This window comes from Malus sylvestris, chromosome 16 (genome assembly GCF_916048215.2).
Source record: "Malus sylvestris chromosome 16, drMalSylv7.2, whole genome shotgun sequence".
Classification (NCBI taxonomy): Eukaryota; Viridiplantae; Streptophyta; class Magnoliopsida; order Rosales; family Rosaceae; genus Malus; species Malus sylvestris.
In genome coordinates this window covers 36,371,847-36,394,044 of record NC_062275.1, presented here as the reverse complement: position 1 = coordinate 36,394,044, position 22,198 = coordinate 36,371,847, and positions in this window count along the sequence as shown.

The following is a 22,198-nucleotide window of genomic DNA, read 5'->3' as shown; positions in this document are numbered from 1 at the left end:
AATTTTTATCGATATCGATATTATCCCGATATTTCCATCGATATTTCCGTGTTTTCGGACTACCGATATTTCCGATATTACCGATATTTTCTTCCTTGGCTGGCAGTCATAGTCAAGCAATTAAAAGTCCCAAGTTGTTTATTCATTTGGGGTCATAAACCAACATGGTTCATTTCTTTTCTAGTGACGAACGTGGCAATTAAAAGAGGAGCATTATTTTCAAATTCAATTTAAGCGAGTCTGCAAAAGGAGGTAGAGGTGTGATATCCATACACTTTTTTTTACTTCTCACACAACCTTCTAATTTTAGGCCGTCGGATAAGATGAAATGAAGAAGATCAACGGACAGAAATTAAAAAGGGATGTGTGAGAAGTAAAAAGGGCTGTGTGGATAATACATCCCAAGAAGATAATGCTTGAAAATTATTTCTATTTGGATTAATTTTTCCCCTTTTAACATTATATATGCTACATGGGTAGATGTTCTCCTCCACTTGTTTGGGCCATAATAAAAAATAATTTGTTAAGGAGTCAAACTATTTTTATGACGCAAAGTCGTGCAACAACGGTCTATCATATTAGACTTGGTAAACGGATCGTGTCTATTGTGTTCGTGTCATTTTCGTATAACACCTGTTATCTTAACGGGTCATGTCGTGTCATACCCGTTATCTTAACGGGTTCTTAACAGGTCAGGTCACTTTACCCAACAGGTAAAGTGACCTGACCAGTTATGACCCATTATGACCTGTTAAGAAAAAAATATTTTTCTTAAATTTGCACATACCACACATTGCCACATAAAGATTACTTCAAAACATTAAAACACATTTGTCGTTTAAGTACTACATCTACACTAAAAAATAAGAGCCGAATAAACAAACATCCATACACTACTAGTCTATTACAAAATATTAAATGTGCAAGGATATGCAAAATGAAAGGGTTTTTGTTTTCAAGGTTGTGAAGCATTTCTCAAAAGTTTAAACCTTACAAATTGAACTCAAAGCTTGCATGTTATTCCTTTTACATAATCCTCAATTTTCATCGATCATCGTGACATAAGATTTTGTGGTATCCACTAGCGTAAATATTTTAAATTGAGGATCGAATTGATTAAATGGGCGATAACATTGGGTGAGTTTGGCATCTCCTACCAACCAAAACCAGCCGAAAAGGGTCAAGCAGTAGCAGATTTCATCGCCGACTTCACATATCCTGTTGACATTGCTTCTACACCTGAAGCAATAGCTTCATTACCATCGGAAGCTCAGAAGATAGAATCAACAACCCCAGCATGGAGTCTGTATGTTGATGGCTCATCCAACCAATAGGGCTGCGGAGCAGGATTAGTCCTCACTACCCCTGACAAAGTGGCGATAGAATACGCTCTTTGTTTCAAATTCAAGGCATCGAACAACGAGGCCGAATACGAAGCCCTTCTAGCAGGCTTACGTTTGGCCAAGCATCTTGGAGTTAAACAAATTGATATCTTCAGTGACTCCCAATTAGTGGTCAACCAAGTCACGAACAACTTTGATGCTAAGGATAGCTCCATGGCAGCAAATCTTGCGCAAACACAACTTTTGCTCAAGCACTTCCACTACCAGATCACCCAAGTTCCTCGAGTGGCAAACAGTCATGCAGACGCTTTAGCCCGCCTCGCCTCGGCAATGGAAGATAAGATTGGGAGAAAAATTCATGTCGAATTGTTGGCAGCACCAAGCACCATGGTCCCGGAAGTGTGCAATTTACAACAAGGAGATAGTTAGATCACCCCAATTTATAAATTCCTTGCCCATGGCACCCTCCCAAATGACAAAGTCCAAGCTAAGCAGATTCGATACAAGTCTGCTCGCTACTTGATCATTAATGACCAACTCTACAAGCGCGGTTTTACCCTGCCCTACCTAAGATGCCTTACACCTGCGGAGGCGGAAATTGTCCTTCGGGAAATACATGAAGGAGTCTGCGGAGATCATGCTGGGTCTCGATCCCTAGCACACAAGACTTTTCACCAAGGATACTATTGGCCAACACTCCACCAAGATGCCATCAGAATATCTCGCTCATGTGATAAGTGTCAACGCTACGCAACTATCCCTCACTCCCCTCTCAAGCCGCTCACTCCTATGATCAGCCCTTGGCCCTTCGCCCAATGGGGACTTGATTTGATCGGCCCAATGCCTGCAGGGAAGGGCAAGGTCCGCTATGCAATCGTTACAGTTGACTACTTCACAAAGTGGGCTGAAGTAGAACCCTTGGCAACCATTACTGAGGGGAAAATAGAAGACTTCGTATGGAAGAACATCCTCTGTAGATTCGGCATTCCCAATGCGATAGTCACGGACAATGGGCGGCAGTTCGACAACAAGAAGTTCAAAATGTTATGCTCTAAGTTCAACATCAACTTATGTTTTTCCTCTCCAGCCCATCCCCAGTCTAATGGACAAGTCGAGGCCGTTAACAAAATAATCAAGCGCGCTCTGAAAACTAGCTTGGATAAAGCTAAAGGTTGTTGGCCAGAATTCGTGCCCCAAGTTCTTTGGTCATACCGCACTTCATATCGGACTTCCACAAGAGAAACTCCATTCTCACTTGCTTTTGGTACAGAAGCAGTTGTCCCGGTTGAGCTTGAGCAAGCAACATACCGAATCCAAAATTACATGCAGAGTGAGAACGACAAACAACTCACCCTCAACCTGGATCTAGTCGAGGAACACAGAAATCAGGCTCACCTGAGGAATGTCGCCTACAAGCAGCGCATTTCCAACTACTACGACTCAAGGGTCAAACCTCGCTCTTTCAAAGTGGGAGACTGGGTACTGAAGAAAAGATTACTCTGTGATAGGGTCCCGAGTGAAGAAACACTCAGTCCTAACTGGAACGGACCGTTCGAGGTCGTCGGCATCAGTCGCCCTGGCTCCTACAAGCTCAGAAACTCCGACGGCAAGACCCTTGGCCATCCATGGAATGCTGACCACTTGAAGTACTATTACAAATAGACTCACATTGTACAAGTGTTAAGCTACAACCGTTCGGCATCCTATGTAACAAAGACCATTTGGTATGAATTCAATAAAGAGGTGATTTAGCCAACTCGGCCATAAACTCTTTTCCATTCTGAGCAATGAAACAGTCAAGTGTTGAAGCTTCAACGCAAATGTTTCCAATACAAAACAAAATCTAAGTATGTGTCAACAAGACTATACAAAGGATCTACATCATACATTCCAACACATTCATACATAAACATCATACATTCCAACACATTCATACATAAACATCATACATTCCAATACATTCATACATAAACATCATACATTCCAACACATTCATGCATAAACATCATACATTTCAACACATCCATACATAAGCCAACTGTGCTTCGAAAGGGTTCAACACACTTTGTGTCATTCGACATTTGCCACAATGTGCCTCGACACCTTGCCCTTATTCTCACCAACTAGGTGATGAAAGAACTCACCTTCGTACCACCAACTAGGTGATGAAATGTACAACCCGTACTCTAATATTATTTGGAAACTTGCCACCCTTATCACCAATCAGGTGAAGAAGGAACTCATCTTCATGCCACCAACCAGGTGATGAAATGTACAACGCGTACTTTCCTTCATGCCACCAACCAGGTGATGAAATGTACAACGCATACTCTCCTTCATGTCACCAACCAGATGATGAAATGTGATGAAAGGTGATTAAGGAATTCACATTCGTACCACCAACCAAGTGATGAAAGCAATCCACCATTCATTCCACTAACCAGAAGACGAGTGGTACAACTTGTACATGTGAACTCCTAGCATTCACAAATAATCAAAAACCATCAAGCTTTACAACTCAACTAGGGGAGCACTTATGCCTAACAAGAGCTATAGTCACCAACAAAGTCTTATTGCAAGCCAACAATGGCTTCAGTGCATGGTATACGAAGATCAAGCTCTTCAGCCCTCTTGCATCTGCTTTAGACATTTCTCCTCTGTAACAATGCAAACACTACAACTCATAGAAAGCTTCAAACGCTCTTGATCAAGACTGTTCGAAGCAAATTCAATTTATATGGTTCATCCAAACCTTCGACTACTACAAGATGTGGCTTGCATCACAATCTCTCGCTTAACAGTATGGAAGCAAAATTTGTATACGTTGTCTCTCCCACATTTTCAAATTTGTAGTTTTCCCAAAAAAAAATAAATAAACAAAAAACAAAAAAACAAAAACAAAAACAAAAACAAAAAAAAAACAAAAAAATAGGAAATTGGAAATTGGGAAATTCAACAAAGCTTCATCAATGGAACACAACTACAATCCTCAAAAGCTTCGCACTATCTTCATCAAGATAGTGTGAAGCAAAATCAATTTATGGTGCCAACAAAAGCTTCATCAATGGAACACAACTACAATCCTCAAAAGCTTCGCACTATCTTCATCAAGATAGTGTGAAGCAAAATCAATTTATGGTGCCAACAAAAGCTTCATCAATGGAGGACAAATATCAATTTCAAAAGCTTTGCACTATCTTCATCAAGATAGTGTGAAGAAAAATCAATTTATGGTGCCAACAAAAGCTTCATCAATGGAGGACAAATATCAATCTCAAAAGCTTTGCACTATCTTCATCAAGATAGTGTGAAGCAAAATCAATTTATGGTGCCAACAAAAGCTTCATCAATGGAGGACAAATATCAATCTCAAAAGCTTTGCACTATCTTCATCAAGATAGTGTGAAGCAAAATTAATTTATGGTGCCAACAAAAGCTTCACCTATAAAGCTTCAACCCCAAAGCTTCACCTATAAAGCTTTAACACCAAAAGCTTTACCTATAAAGCTTCAACCCTTCAACACCAAAGCTTCACCTATAAAGCTTCAACACCAAAGCTTCACTTACAATACAAAATTTCAACACCAAAACATATAAAAGCTTCACACACTCTTCATCAAGATAGTGTGAAGCAAAATCAATTCATGATGCCCAACAAAGCTTCAACCTCAAAGCTTCACCTACAAAGCTTCAACACCAAAGCTTCACCAACAAAGCTTTTAAATATATATATATATTATTTTTATTTTTTATTTTTTCGGAAATTCAAAAATTCAAAAATCCGGAAATCTGAAAATTCAAAAAAAAAAAAAAAAAATTGCCTAGGCCTCCTCTTCTTTGGGCCTAACAACTTTCATAACAAATATATATGAAGAAGGAGTTTTGGGCTACCACTTAGAAAGGAAATGCCTCATTCGTCAACTCCCTCGACCAGAGACTTGGGGGACTCCTACCATATGCTACTGCACCTTGATACTCGGAAGTCTCACGACCACTTAGTGACTTGGATTTTTCAAGTCTCCAAACGAGAAGTTTTCCTCACTCAGGAAATTAAGGGAGCACTACCTCAACCTACATGCTTCACTCACAAAGTTTCAACATACAAGCTTCAACAAAAGGAAAAATTCAAAGAACTTAGTGAAGAAGGCCTTGGTGTATTTAACACAATACGTTGAAATGAAGCAAATATTGTTTATTGATATTCCCGATAAGTTACAAATATGTACATATACATGAATCAAAATAAACAAACAAGAGGGAGCCTTCACAAATGTTTCTTAGGGGAAGTCTCAGCAGTCGGTAGAGCCCCAGAAAGAGAAAGCACCGGAGGGTGGTTATCCGGAGCCTCAGTACTGGAAAGAACCCCAGAAGGAGGAGGCATTGGAGGTTGATCATTTGGAGCTTCATTATGCGGTACAGCCCCAGAAGACGAAGGCAATAAATGCCTTTGGAACAAACCCACAAACCTTTTATGATCAAGTAAAGCCTGACCATCAGATTCCTGCATCTGGTCAAGTTTCCTCTTCATGTTTGTAGCATAGTCATGCGCGAGCCTGTGCAACTGTTTATTCTCATCCTTGAGCCCTCTAATCTCCTGTTTGAGACTTATCACTTCAGCAACCAATGATTCAACTTGGCGGATTCTAGCAAATAGGCGTTGGGCCATATTAGACACAGAAGCTGCACACTGAACACTAAGAGCTAGAGAATCCTTAACAGCCAACTCATCAGACCGTTTGGAAAGTAGTCTGTTATCTCTGGGAGTGAGAAGGTTCCTGGCCACCACCGCAGCGGTCATATCATTCTTCATCACATAATCCCCAACGGTAAGAGGACCAGTAGAGGATATGAAGGATGGGCGCCATATGTTGTCTGGAGAAGGCGTGGTTGCCTCTTCTTCAAGGTTCAAGTCAAAACGACGGTCGGAGGGGCCAGACATTTTCAAAGGTGTTGAAGAGATAAGAGGTCAGACAAATCAAGATCTTAGAAGTGCAAGAAGGGAGCTTCTACTGGTGGAGATTCAGGTGTGCTGTGGAACTTAATGCCAGCCTCTATAAAAATCTGCACTCGACGGAGCTTCAGAAATCGAAGAGGCGTTTGCTTTCTCAAAAGCTGGGCTACTTAGAGACCACGAGGGCCGATCTCAGAAATCGAAGAAGCACCTGCTTTTTCAGCCTCGTCAGCACCTGTCACATGCACACTCAGCTTTGCGGAAATTACAGGCAATCTGTCGAAGATTTCTGGTGAAGTAGAAAGCACGTGAATCTTACTGTTCAATCACCACTCTCCACACGCACCATCAACTCCTCGGGTACCACATATAACTTTGCCAAAGATCTCTGACAAAGTTCAGGCACGAGAATTTCGAAGTTCCAGCTACCCTACTAATACCCACAAGGGTAAAGGAACAGCACCACTGCTTGACAACTAGAAAGTCCCTATGTGTGTCGACCTCCGTGTTCCGTGGCAAGACAGGCTAGCAAGAATGTCCAAACTTTACTCACATTCGAGAAAAGACTCTCAACATAATTACTTTCTCAAAAATCGAAGCGGCACCACTTTCCGAATCTCGAGAGCCAGATCCCCGACGGGATTGCTTGTTCAAAAACCGAAGAGGCACAGCTCTCAGAACTTCGAGAGCCAGATTTCCTTAGATAAAGCTTGTCTGTAATCTTCACACGCAACATCAGCTTTCCAGATACCACATACCATTTTTTCAAAGTGCTCTGACAAAGTTAAAACACGTGAAGCCGGTAGCTCCCACTACATTGTTGTGACCAAGAAGGGTAAAGGAATAGCATTACTACTTGTTATTGGGAAATCCCTATATACATCGACCTCCCTCCTCAACGGACAGGCAAACCTGCAAAAATGCTCAACCCTTTCTCGCATTCGAGAATGCACCCTCAACATAACCTCTCGAAATACTCAGCTTTATTTCCCCCCGATAATACCTCAGCAAATAAGCCACACCAAGAACAAGAGTATCTCATATCATTAGGGTCAAAAGCAAGAGTATCCCATATCATGCTTTCTCCCTGTCCTTGTCTTCGTCCTTGTCCACACCTGCAGGACAAAGAGAAAAAGAGCAGTCAGTCGGAACCTGAAATCAAACCTCCAATCTGGAACTAACTGCCTGAGACCTTTGCCTGGTTGCTTACTTAGCATTGCTCTCGAGAACTCATCCTCAACTGCTGTCAAGGTCATGAATTCCACCGGCACATACCTCATGATAGTTGATCAGATATTGGCTCTTTACACTGAAGCTGCCAAGCGTGGATGAGTCACTATGAAGGAATGTTCTGAAGGACCATTTAAATGCAAAGGTTGCACACCACTTCTGCCATGCAAAAGATTGAAGCAGAAGGTTCAACGGTGAGCTGAAACAGATCACTACAGCACGACACCTTTCCATACCACATTCACTATTCCGTCAACAGCAAAAGTATCCCATATCATCAAGGTCGAACGTACTCTAGATTTGATGGACTTGTTTTGACCTTCAAATTCTTGAGTCGGCCTTATACTCTGAAGGGAACCAGAAAACCCTCTAGCACAGTTCAAGAATAAGTCTGTGGAAAGTTACTTCTTCAAAAGCAAAAGTATTTCATATCATCTCTTCTCCATTTGCTTCTCCTTATCCTGGCAGCTGAATGAGAGACAATGAGAAGGAGAACAATCAACCGGAAGCCGAAGTCGAACCTCCGATCCTGGGTTGCTTGCTTGGAAGTTTGACTGCTTACCTTGTCTGTCACCTCTTTCGGCAGATCTCCTAGCTCGGCGACTTGGGGGACTCCTACTATAGGGTTTGTATCACACTTGACCAAGCCCGAAACTACAAGTAAGCTTCAAGTGAAATTGATACATTACCTTGTGCATCTTCATCGGTTAAAGATACCACCTATGGATGGAGGAAAAGTACTTCCAGAGAAGATGCCACATCTACATATGAGACAGATAAGGCACGTGAAAATGATACCACACTTCAGTACTTAGAAGTTTCGTGATTACTCAATGGCTTGGATCTTGCAAGTCCCCAACCGAGGAGCTTCCCTTACTCGGGAACTTAGAGGAGCACTGTTTGTACCATACTTGACCAATCCCGAAACTACTGAGCACCGGTCAACGTTATACCGTCAAGGACCCAGAAAAGAGCTTCCCTTCAACCAGGAGGCCAATCACAATGCGACACGTGTCGACATCAGAAGCCAATCACAGCTCGACACGTGTCAACATCAGAAGCCAATCACAACACGACACGTGTCAATGTTAGAACAAAACTAGAAACTCTCTTCTATAAATAGGGATCATTCTCCCACAATAATCTCTAATGTCATTTTGTACTAAACTATTCACTAGAACTCACAAAATGAGAGCTTGAACCTATGTATTTGTGTAAACCCTTCACAATTAATGAGAACTCCTCTACTCCGTGGACGTAGCCGATCTGGGTGAACCACGTACATCTTGTATTTGCTTCCTTGTCCCTATTCATTTACGTACTTATCTTCACTAGTGATCGAAGCAACCAAGCGAAGGTCACAAACCTAACACTTTCTGTTGTACCAAAGTCCTCGCTGATTTTGTGCATCAACAGTTTGTTTTGCAATTTTTGGCGTATGCGATCTCGAAGTATATAAAAACATGTTTGACGGTTGGATCGTTGAAACTAGTTTCGCTGAATGTGTATCCCATCAAAACAATAGATTCACTAACACTTAAGAGTTTATTCATACTTTCATTAAGTATAACATAAGATTTTGTGGTATCCACTAATGTAAATATTTTAAATTGAAGATCGAGTTCATTCATTGTATTCATACAGGGTCAAGGAGTGTAGCTGTAAAAAATCATCAAAATTAGAGTTAAAATAACCGTTAAATCGTAATTTTTTGTTGATAACCGTCCAAAAGTTTTGTCCTATTACTTGATCTCTGAATGTTTGTTTTTTGCGATTTTTAGCATATGCGATCTCAAAGCATATACAAACAAGTTTGTCGGTTGGATCACTGAAATTAGTTTTGTAGAATGCGTATCCCATCAAAACAATAGATTCACTAACACTTACGAGTTTATTCATACTTTCATTAAGTATAACACAAGATTTTGTGGTATCTACTAGTGTAAATATTTTAAATTGAAGATCGGGTTCATTCGTTGTATTCATATAAGGTTAAGGAGTGTAGCTGTAAAAAATCATCAAAATCGGAGTTAAAATAACCGTTAAATCGTTATTTTTCGTTGATAACCGTTGAAAAGTTTTATCCCGTTACTTGATCTTTGAATGTTTGTTTTTTGCAATTTTTGGCGTATTGGATCTCGAAGTATATACAAACATGTTTGACGGTTGGATCGTTGAAACTAGTATCGTAGAATGTGTATCCAATCAAAACAATAGATTCACTAACACTTAAGAGTTTATTCATACTTTCATTAAGTCATTAGTGTAAATATTTTAAATTGAAGATCGAGTTCATTCATTGTATTCGTATAGGGTCAAGGAGTGTAGTTGTAAAAAATCATCAAAATCGGAGTTAAAATAACCGTTAAATCATGATTTTTCGTTGATAACCGTTGAAAAGTTTTGTCCAATTACTTGATCTCTGAATGTTTGTTTTTCGTGATTTTTTGCTGATGCGATCGGGAAGCATATACAAACAAATTTGACAGTTGGATCGTTGAAATTAGTTTTGTAGAATTCGTATCCCATCAAGTTCAATGGTGTGTGTGTATATATATATATTAAATAGATTTAAATTTATTTATTTTGCACCTATAGCACTTAAGAAATTGAATGGTATATTTAAGCCGATCCAATTGTCACCAATTTTTAATACTTAATTTAATATATATATAATTATTATAGTATTTTTTTAGGGTTATCAAATTATTAAATTAATATTTTGCTTATCGTGTATCGTGTTACCCACGTGTATACCCAAACCAACCTATTATCTTAACAGGTGCTTATCGGGTTACCCGATAAAGACCCGATTCGTTATCGTGTCGTGTCGTGTCAGGTTATCGGGTCGTGTCAGGAATTGCCAAACCTACATCAAATTAATAGCCCAACTTAGGATATTAGGACTCGACCCTCCCCAAAGCACGTACCCCACATGGAAGACTATACCAAGGAACATCTTACCTCATTAAATGATGAGGGATGTGTCACCAGCCATAATGAGGTCACCACAACAATCATGCAAAGTGCCACAAGAATCAATAAAAGGTCACTAACTAGGAATTGCAGTTCTTGTAAGCGTTTTTATGCTGATATCCCCACTTCAACTTAGCTATATGATCGAGGTCACTCTTACTCAGCTACCTATAAGTAGGATGAGATGCCTTCAAGCCCGGAGCCTTTGTTAAATTCAATCTCTACGACTATACAAAACTCAAGTGATTATTCATTCAACCAATTTGCTCTTCAACACAAGCAAATTACTAGTCAGCAAAAACCCTTAGCTCTTCAGTTGCAATCCAAAACCTTCCTTTAAAGCAAACGTGCCTACAATGCATGAAGTCTTAAACCTTAATAGATCTTCCACCCAGTAGTATGATTTGGTTGACGTGCAATTTCAACCACCATGATCACCTCTTTGGAGCAATGCTTCTTACTCGGCCCAATCCACACCAATGACCTCGTTGGACTCCTTTAATATTATCTGGCAATACATGGTAGTAATCTTGCTAGAGTTTACGGCCTTTTTTGCATTTTAAAGTTCATTACTTTTCAAGTCATGTGGATTGGCTCATCAGCCCAAATATTACTTTTCTAGTCATGAATGTTTCGTGTTTTATTTCCATTTCTACTTTCATTTTCAATTATAATTTAGGCAAACACTCACACTCAATTTCAAGTCCTCGTTCGCTCCACATAAAAATGAAATTAACTAAACCAATGTTGCATTCGGTGCACAATGTTTTGGTTAAGAAGTCAGATCTAAGCGGAAACACAACACAACTCTACACACATTACTGTTTGTTGGTTGCCACCAACAATGGCACACTTGTGTTCTTTTTCTCTTGAGCAATTTTGTGGCACTGAGATCAAAAGCAACACTCATACCAAATACGTGTTAAACTTGAACTCAATCAAGGTCAGTACAAGTTTTGACACCAACACCACCATGTACACCTTGTTCGTCGTCGTCATCATACCCCTTCTGCCTTGAACTTTTTTAAAGCACTGGGTTGAATGAATGGGGATAGAGACAGAGAGAATAAGATAATAAAAGGGATGCAAGTGTGATGTGATGACATGAAATAGAAAGATGCATTTGGCATGGAGCCATGAAATTAAGTACCAGAAGATGAATTTATCTCTGAAATAAAGAAGATGTTTTAATACATTGGTGGTGCTAGCTAATCAGATTACTTATGTCTTTTCAGTTTTTGGAATATTTCTTGTAAGCTATTATTTCATTTGTCTTTTCATATTTCCCACTTTAAGTTGTAAGCCTATAAAATCCTTTATTTGTAAGGAAAAAGGTGGTAGAAGTTGTTTGAATTATCATATTGAAATTTGAGTTGTAAATTCATTTCTTGCCTTGCTCTTGGTTATCAGTATGTTGCTTTGTTCTTCTAGTTCTGTACTTTACAGAGTGGTGCTAGAAGCTAAGTTTTTAGGACTTAGGGTTTTCAAGTCTCTCCTTCCACTTTAAGATAGTAAATGTAACGACCCGTCCCCAATTATTACGAATTTTATAATTTTAAAATGTAATATAACGAAAATGTCCTTTAAGGCAAATATGTTGACTTTTTGTTGACCGCCTTGTCATGTCATGTGTGATCCATTCCCTTGGCATATCCTCATAGTACTCATCGCTACAAACGTGTGAGCGTAATCGAAATTAGATTTGGAGTTACGATGAGCGTTTTATGGAACTACGAAGTTGTGGGGCATTTTGGTAATTTCAAAGTGGAGATATTTTTTTCCACTTTGGACCACTCCCGTGCTGACACATGGTAATTTCCTTCCCCATTTTTGAGGTGTTCCTTTCTTCTTCCTGAGTTCTTCCTCTCTCTCTAAAATTTTCCCTCTCTCTTTTTCTCTCCCTTTCTCCTTGTCTCTCCCCAAGAAACACCTTCCACCCTCATCTTCCTCTCATCTCTCCCTCGTCTCTCTCCTTGTTTTCTTCTCCTCGTCTCTATTACTCCCTCCCTTTCTTCGAACATATACAAACAAGCAACAACAACAGCATAACCTGCACCGTCACCGTGGCTCACATTACCGACGACCCCACCACCACATCATGGCCCCAGATTGGCTGAGACTCCCCCTCCTCCCTCTCTCTCACTGCATTGTACACAAAGTTTCCAGGCAAGTTCTCGCCGTCTAGGACGAATGTGAGGCTTAAACATTCCTAAGGCTTGGTAGATCATGTCTAGGGTTGCGTTTAGGATGTTTTTAAGTGGTTTGCATGCGTTTGGATGCAATTATAACACTGAGAAGACGTGCCCATATTTTGACGAGGGAAACCGAGACTTACCGGTCATTTTCCGACCAATTCCAGCTACGACGGAGACCATAATGGTATAATCTTGTCCTTTACATCCTTAGCGTCGTTTTGATTTATTAAAAATGGTTGAGATTTGACCCCAGATCGGAGCTGGGGAAATTTCCTCTTGAAAACCCTTGGAATCCCAGTGTTTTCCTTCGTTAGGTCCGGTGACCTGCAAAGCCAATCGAGTCAACGCAACCCCTAATCCTAGTCTAGCCCAAAACTCAATCTGAAACCTTCCCAATCTTTTGGGCCATGTGACCTATTAGCATAAGCCTAAATCCATTAACCCAGTAACCCAGGCCCAACCCAGCTACCCTAACCTGGATTCGACCTGACCCAAACCCAAGCTAGCTTCCACGGTCGGCGCGTGGTGACTTGCGTGTGAGCACACACATCTTCGCCGCAAGTATTGTGGATGGTGGAGCCAACGACTTTTTCGACAACCCATCTCAATGGCGGCGTATGCGGTTGCACGTGGCCATCCAGGTTGCCGCCCCGTGGCGGCGCGTGGGGGAATCCGAGGTCCCTCCTATGGTTATTCGACATGCCAAACCTGAATCCGCTATTCGTTTTCTGAAATTCCATCATTTGAATAAAGTTTTACTAATTGGTTTCTATATGTGGTTAGGTGCATCAGTGAGAAGTAACAATATTCTCGCCAGTTCAAGCGGCTCTCTGGTAATGGAAAACTTGTGAGTGGACCCCTTCTAAACCTACATATTTTTATAAAACATTAGCCTAGCATGCATTTCATATTTCATGATTTGAATATGTTTTATATATTGTTTTCCAAATTTCTAAATTTACAGTTTACGAGATAGTTATGATTTATCGCACTTACGTTTTACCTAAGGTTATGAATTATTAGATTTTCATGTACGAAACTCTATGGATTATGAATATGATTTATATTATAGTTTCCAAGTATGAGCTATGAGTTATGGGATTTTCATATATGGAATTATATGGATTTACGAATACGATTTATAAAGGATTTATGAGATGAGGTTTTGAGCTTTCGAGCTTTGGAATTGATATGAGATTTTTGAGGTATGTTTTCGGTGCTTATATAGCGGGTTATCATACATCCACACAACACGGGTCTAGATGTCTATGGCATTAGGACACAGTTGATGAGGAAGAGTGAGATATGATATATGATATATGATATACCCCCAGCTTCACTGCCAAAAACAATGTCGGACAACTTCACTAGCCACGGCTAGTGTCAGTGTGTGATGTTATATATTTCTTCACTAGCGTAACCCAGTGTCATACAACTTTACCTTCGGGCGGCTACGATACACCTAGAGAGTACAGTACTGATGAGATTTATGTATTTGCCTTCAGGCGGCTATACTACTATTTCCGAGAATTGTTTTATACGCATTGGTTTTACGAATGATTTGATGGCATGCTAGGGTTTTCTTAAAAACCTACTATGTAGTATTATATATATATGTGTTTTCAAAACAGGGGGTTTATATGTTCATAAATAAAATGGTTTTCTTATTACTATTAGTACTAATATAGATTATGGTCCACTCACCTTTTCTGGTTTTGAGCCCCCTCAGGATTTAGATTTGAGGCATATTATCCCAGCGTCAAGGCACTTCCACTTAGGTATCTTCGAGTTTCTTCTGGGTAGGACCCATTCCTCGGTTCGTACCTTTTCATAATAATTCTTTCATACTATTCTTGGTTAGTTGTATGCTCTAAACACCATTTTGCATTAGTATATTTCTCTCTAACTTCATATTTTAATTAGCATGTATGTTTTAAAATGGCTTCGTCACCCTCGGGTGTCGGTCGACATGTGTCTACCCTGATATATGAGGATATCGGGGTTGGGGCGTGTTAGTAAATCCCACCTATCTATCCTATCTATTCATTTTATTTCATTTTTATTTCTCACTATGTTCCTCCCTACATCAAAGTGTCAATCACATTGGAGGAAAGGTCCATATTCATTGGATGTTTGATATGTCAAAGATACTTGATAGATTTTATTAATGTGGCATTGGCATTTGATACCAATATGTCAATATAATGTTGATAGTAGGGCGTTGATATTTGGTACTAATTCATTCGAGTTGCTTATACCATACTCTTTTATTTAATGTTTCTGTCGTCCAGTTTTAATCACACAACATCTACTCACCATATGGATGTAAATTTTTGTCCAAGGGGATTGACCATAAAACCTACAAAAAAAGATAACACCGAAAGTTGACTTAACATCGATCTGGTGTCTGCAAAGAGCTTTTGTTGCCTAAATCATTGAAAGATTCTAGAGAAACTAAGGGTGCATTTGTTGCACCGAATAATCTCGGACTGGACTAGCTTCAAGGTCTAAGCTAGACTAGCTTAGAATAGACTAAGTTGGACTAACTTAGTGAAGCGTTTGGTGTAGTGTCGGACTAAAAAGCTAGATAGTTAACAAACTACAATATTGTATTTTTTTAATACATATTTAATAATATTTTTTTTATTATTTCAATTTTTTTTTTCCTTGTTTTTCCAAAAAAATCCTGCTTTGCACCTCCTCATTGGCTCCGTCCAGTCCCGTCCCTGCTTAGAGGCAAATTCTCTGCCCTCCCGCTTCTTGTGCCCTCCTGTTTGTGTGGTCACGGTTAAGCCACGTCAACATTTTATATTACTATTCATTTTTGTCTTATTATCTCTATATTAAAAAAATATAAAATGTTGACGTGGCTTAACCGTGACCATACAAAACAGGAGGGCACGGGAAGCATGAGGGTAGAGAATCTGCGTCCTCTCTACTTATCTCCTTCTTTTTGTTTTTCCATCTCTCCATTTCTCTTCGTCCCCTTAACAACTTTCTCTCCCCTTCTCTATCCATTTCTCTACTCCTTCCCCAACTAATGGCAAATGATATAGATCTGGGTGGATTTTGGTGGTTCTTTCTGCCATCTGCAACTCTGCGCTAAAAAAAATACAAGATTTTGAGATTTCGGCGGTGGGTGTAGATAGCAGGCCGTGTCGAATTTTGACATTTAAGTAGTAGGTGTGGCTACATCGGGCCACAGGAAAGAAAGCACTACTGACTACCTAGCCATAGTGGTGGCGCCGCAGAAGAAAGAAGTTAGAAGCCCAGGGACTGAATGTTAGGGTTTAGCAAGCGAGAGGGTCTGGGTGTTGCTAGCGGCTAGTCCCACTTAATACCAAGCGAAAGCTTGAGACTAACTAATGAGGTTTAGCAAAGCATAGACCGCCTCCTAGTCGAGGCCAGTCTCATTTATTGTAGTCCAAGACACTACCAAACGTAGGATTATAATCCTACTTAAGCCAATCCAAGTCAGTCCCACTTAAGGAGATGCAACAAACGCACCCTATAAGGGAGAAGTCCATCAGTTATCTGCTAGAGTTATCTGCTAGGCTAGGGCGACAGACTGATGAGCAAAACAGTCTCCCTACCGATGCAGCATGAGAACTTTATTTAATTTTTTTTATTAATTACTTTAACCCTAAGTCCTAAACCCATAGTTGTCAAGCTAGGTGTTGTTGGCTTGTAACTTAAAGGAGAATCACTTAGTACTACGATATGGTAGTATTATTCTTTGCTTATAAGTAAAACATCTTATGTTCGAATATCAAGAATTACAAGTTATATAGCAATCAATTTGGCTTTAATTAGAAGAAAAATGATTAATTACTAACATTCATGCTTACATGCATCAATTTAAGACGCATGCTTACAGTCTTTGGTTTACAGCTATCTTTTTTATTTCTGTGGTTTAAGAACTTCCTTTGGGCCCTTAAGCATGTGCTATGATGATATTATCTTATCTGTAGTCAGTTTATCTTTGTCTTAGTTGGAATAAAGTAATCACGTGGCAGAGCCCTGCAAGCTTCAAATTATATTCACATGTTACATGATTAGCTAATTAATGAAATGGTCAAAATTAGACACTGCTTTCTCCCTTTTTGACCGGCAAGAATAATAATAGTAATTACACCTGCCGCCAAGCTGATGATAAGCTAATTGATTCTTACTTATACCAAATTTTTTTTAACTCGCACAGTCACACTTGCTTTCCCCAACTCGAACATATATAAATTGTGATTGTTAGAACCAATCAAATATCAATTATAAAATATGTAATAATTGCACAATTTATTTCAAATTACAATTTCATTATATATAATCAACATACCAGAATTTGAAAACTTAATAAAATTGCATAGAAAATCGCAACAATAATCATTAACTTGATTTTGAAAGATCAGGCTTTCAGTAGCAATCTTCTAAAACAGAAATACGCCCCTACACTAGTGCAGTAGTTCACGAACGTCTATCTTGCATGTTACAACTATCTAATCCAAGTTCTTGCACTCGAACTTGAATTCTTGGCGAATTTACTATGTGTTTCTTTGTGAAGGTGAAATGGAAGAGCGATTGAATTGTATGATTTTTGTTTTTGATATCACAACCATTTATAATGGTGTTTTACAACAGTTATGGCGTTCATTCCTATCCTTTTAGAAAGGATGTAACTATTTTCGTAAACAGTCTTATCCTTTTAGAAAAATTGAATCGTAAAATCAAAAACGTAAAATTGTACTTGTGTTTTTCATCTGTCCAAGCCCAAACCCTCCAAATCTCAAGGCTCATCTTTGACAATTAATATATACACCAAAACCCTCCAAGTCCAAGGCCCATCTTTGACAATTAATATATACCGAAACCCTCCAAATCCAAGACCCAAGGTCCATGACTTTGGTCTAATTCTTTGCAAACAATAAGTGAGGGAACTCACTTATAAAGAGGAATTGGAAAGTGTGTATGAGCAATGTGGGACAAGAGTCCCTCACAAGTCCCAACAGTTATGAAGGTATCATACAAGCCCAGTACACTGGAATACCCCTAAATTAATGCATCTTATTATAGTGGTACTATAGATATGTCATATATCTTATATCAGGCCTTTTAAGATAAGAGATTTTCATTTTTTTTCAAATAATGGAGATTAGTTGTGGAACCTACTCCACATCGAACATCAATGATCTGAACCATCTATCTTGTAAGTTTCGATTCTTAGATCATCATTATAAAAATTCAATTCAATCGGAAACCATTAGCCTATTTAATTATTAAAATGAAATTTCAATGTTTCTTAGAAAATAAAGTATTTGTTAATATCTTTGAACTCAATTAATATCTCAAATATTTCTCATTTGACTAATATTTTGCAAAGATGATCTATGAGCTGCAATTTGAAAAATAGACGATTCAGATCGTTAAAGTTCAGTATAGTATAGGGTCCAACAACTAATTCTCATTTTTTATAGAAAAAATGGGGATTCCTTCCTTTAAAGGCTTCCTATATCTCTATGTAAGTGTTGGTGTCTCTGTGTATGGAGAGATTTTTCAATGTGACCAGAACATGGGATGGTACACCACGTATCACTATACAAATAGTAGGATATGTGTGTACAAAAGTTTATAACTTAAAAAGTACAATTTCCAACCACTTATATAAAAACACGTGATATATCACCCGTGTTCCGATCACAATAAAAATTTTCTCCTGTGTATGGTGAAATTTTATTTGCAAGACACCTGTTCTTTCTTATAGGACAAATGCATTGGGAAACTCTTTTTCAAACTAATTTAGTTACAAGTTTGATCTCGTTTATTCATAATATTTTTAAGAATGCAACTTTAAAGATTTTACGTATCAAATTGGATGGACTTAATTTGTCACATCTCGAGCCCGTTCTATCGCCGTAGCACGATATTGTCTGCTTTGGGCTTACCATTCCCTCACGGTTTTGTTTTTGGGAACTCACGATCAACTTCCCAGTGGGTCACCCATCCTAGGAGTGCTTAGGCCACCTTCTCGCTTAACTTTGGAGTTCCGATGAAACCCGAAGTCAGTGAGCTTCCAAAAGGCTTCATGCTAGGTAGGGATGTGAATATACATTTAAGGATCACTCCTTGGACGATGTGGGATGTCACATAATTTATTTAAATTATGGAGAAGAAAATTCGAACACTACAAGACCTCAAATACAAAGACGAATTTTGTTAATCAATTGATTTACAAGTCACTTGCAAATCATATGATTTCTGAACGCATTCATCGGATAACTTAGGAGAAGTTCAAACAAACTCACCACTCACGAATGCGGAGAGTCTGTAAAAGTGAGTCAAGACAGCATTTCTCTGTCCATAAGCAAATGCAGTAATTATCAAATGAGGTGTACGTGATCTTTGGACTTATTTTTAATTTGCTAAGAATCCTACATATCTCTAACATCTTGACGGTCAAACAAACACAGTAACGACAACCAAAGGTTTATAGTCATATCCCAATATATCCTCCTGTAAACCTAGTAGCCATTAACCTAAGAATCTGAAAAACTCCGGCAGACCAGTAAGAAAAACGAACGTTGACAGCACAGCTGATGAATACAATACAAATTGAGTAGGTCCTGGAAATTTGAAACACGATCCATCTAAATAATACCGATAAAATTGAATGGTTGAGATCCGTATCTTTTTGTTTAATGAAAATTACAAAATTACTAATAGCTCTAATTCCCACGAATGGGGGAATTAAGCTACCTACAAGGCTACATGCCATTTGTCCATTTATTTTCCTCCTTTTTTCAGGGTTCCTTGTGAACGTTGAAGAAATGCCAGGGCAACCTGGCAAATCTAATAAACTAATGCAGGAGATCGAAGCAAGTACGGATTTGTCGTTATCTGGGTGTATAACCATTTGGCATTACATTTGTGATCGCCAACGTGTTTTATTAGGTGTCTCGGAGCCCACCACCACCCTTATCCTTTAATGGCAACTTTGCTGTGTTGCTGGGTTATTTGGAAAAAAATTTCTTTGTAATTGGAATACGGATGGTACGTCACGTGTTTTTATATAAATGGTCAATTTTTTTTTTTTTTAAGATATTAACTTTTTAACACATATATTCTACCATCTGCATAATGACAAATACCATTTCGTATTCCGCTCATGCTAAAAAATCTCTTGGTTACTTGGGGTATCTTCCAATTGACCTAACCCTACATGCATACTACACGAATAGGGATGTGCTTTATATGGTAAGGTTACTGTGGCCCTTTGATTCTTAGAGCATCCTAATGAGAGGTTTTATATGAGACTAAAAAAGTTGTGGATATAACTCATTTTAGAGTTTCGATGAATCTTTAGGACTCTAAAAAAGAATATTTTTCATTGGAAGTCTATATATCTTTTAGACTCTATATAGGGCTATATATTTCTTTATGTAGTAATTTGATTACACATTAAATTTATTTTTGTTTTAACTTTTCTTAAGTTAATCTTATACATGTTATCTTAAAAAAAAATTATGAGCCTTTCAACCTAAAAAAATTCAAATTCTAACAAAGCTAGATTGCATCACTTATACACAAGGTTCTAAAAAACGCTAGGCGATAGTCGGGCGCAATAGCGGAGCCAGGAATTATTTGGTGAGTGGGCTAACTAAAATTATTACTAGGAGATCAAATGGTTAAATTTTTTTGTTACTTACGTAAAGTTACACAATGACAAACCTGAAAGCAATAATTTAAAGTAAGAAATTTAACTATGAATAAAGCAAGTTTCAACTAGATTTAACAAAGAAAACATTTGAAGTTGCAACTTATAGTAGAAAGAAACATACATCATCAATCTTGTCATAACAACTTAACAAATAAAAGAAAAAGTACCTATTCAAGTTGTGCCCTTCGATCCTTAATGGAATTGAAATCTTTTGTTATTTCTTCTGAATCAATCTTTTCGGCAAGCTCTTTTTCAATGTACACAACCATTGAATCTACTAGAAATTCACTCTCCATCTTGTTGCGACGTCTTGTTTTAATAAGATTCATTGCTAAAAAAAGCTCGTTCAGTAGTTGCTGTAGAAATAGGAAGAGTCAATACAAGTCGAATTAACCTATCAATCAAATGGTACCTTTCGAACCTCTTTGTTTCAACTGATCCCCGACATAATTCCGAAGTAGTAGACATTTTTTGAAAGACGGGATGATGCGGTATGTTTGATTCATAGATTTTCAACTCACATCTCAACACATGTAGCTCTTTTTCTTTTTCTGTGAAATCCATAGGATAAAATTTCTCCGCAAGCTTACAAATGTGTTCAATGTTAAACGCCTTAAAAGATTCTCTTGGTTCTAAAGCTAAACTGAGATTAAAAAGTTCCATTGCCTCCTCACTAAACCTGCTATTTAGCTCTGCCAGCTGAAAATCTAGTGCATTATTGAAGATATCAATGTGATAATGATGCTCAAATGTAATATGATCTGTTTGCTGACAAGAACTACCAGTTCCTACTTTGTATTGAGCATTCATATCGGGCATATCAACGTCATGTTTTTTGCAGAATAAACTCACTTTATCAATAAAGGTAGCCCAACCATCCAATCACAACTTCTGAAGGACATCTTTTGTAGTAGTGACTAGGTTCATAGCATTCAAAATGTCTTGTGACTTATTTTACAATTCGCGACAAAGGATATCAATGATTCCCATGATCTCCTGCAATAGATGCAAGATGAAAGTAAATTCAAAAGATCTGATTGCATTATAAGCACCAGTAGCTTCCTCACGTAAAGAGTTTGTAGCAGATATATCATTCTTTATGTTCTCAAGTATTGTACAAGACGCGTCGTACATATGTATAAAGTCACACACTGAATCATAATGAGAACCCTAACAAGTAGCTCCAGGTCGATGTATAGTACCGATTTGATTAGCTCATCTTCCCGTCTCAAGTTCACCAGCACCCACCAACTCTTCAATGTTCACTATGTGTGCAACCTGCAGTTGAGTATGACATTTTGGAGAAGTAGTAATAACATTCACAATTGAACCTAATGCTGAAAAGAATAACCAGATAACAAATACTTCTTTTGATGCTGCAACTAATGCCAATTATAGTTGATGAGAAAAACAATGGACATAATAAGCAGATGAACACTCTTTAATATATAAAGATTGTAGCCCATTTCACTGACCTCGCATATTACTTGCACCATCGTAGCCTTGACCTCGTAACTTGTTTATAGGCAACTCATGGAAAGCAAGGACTTTTTTTATCTCCCTATGAAGTGTTGGTGCAGTAGTGTCTTCAACCCACACAATATCTAAAAACCGTTCTCATAGAAAACCATCATTATCAACAAATCTTAAAATAATGGCCATTTGCTCTCTGTGAGCAATATCATATGCTTCATCAACAAGAATACAAAAAACACCATCCCCGACTTCTTCACGGATTTTACTTCGTACTATGTTGGCGATAATGTTCAAAACCTCCTTTTGGATCATGGGCGAG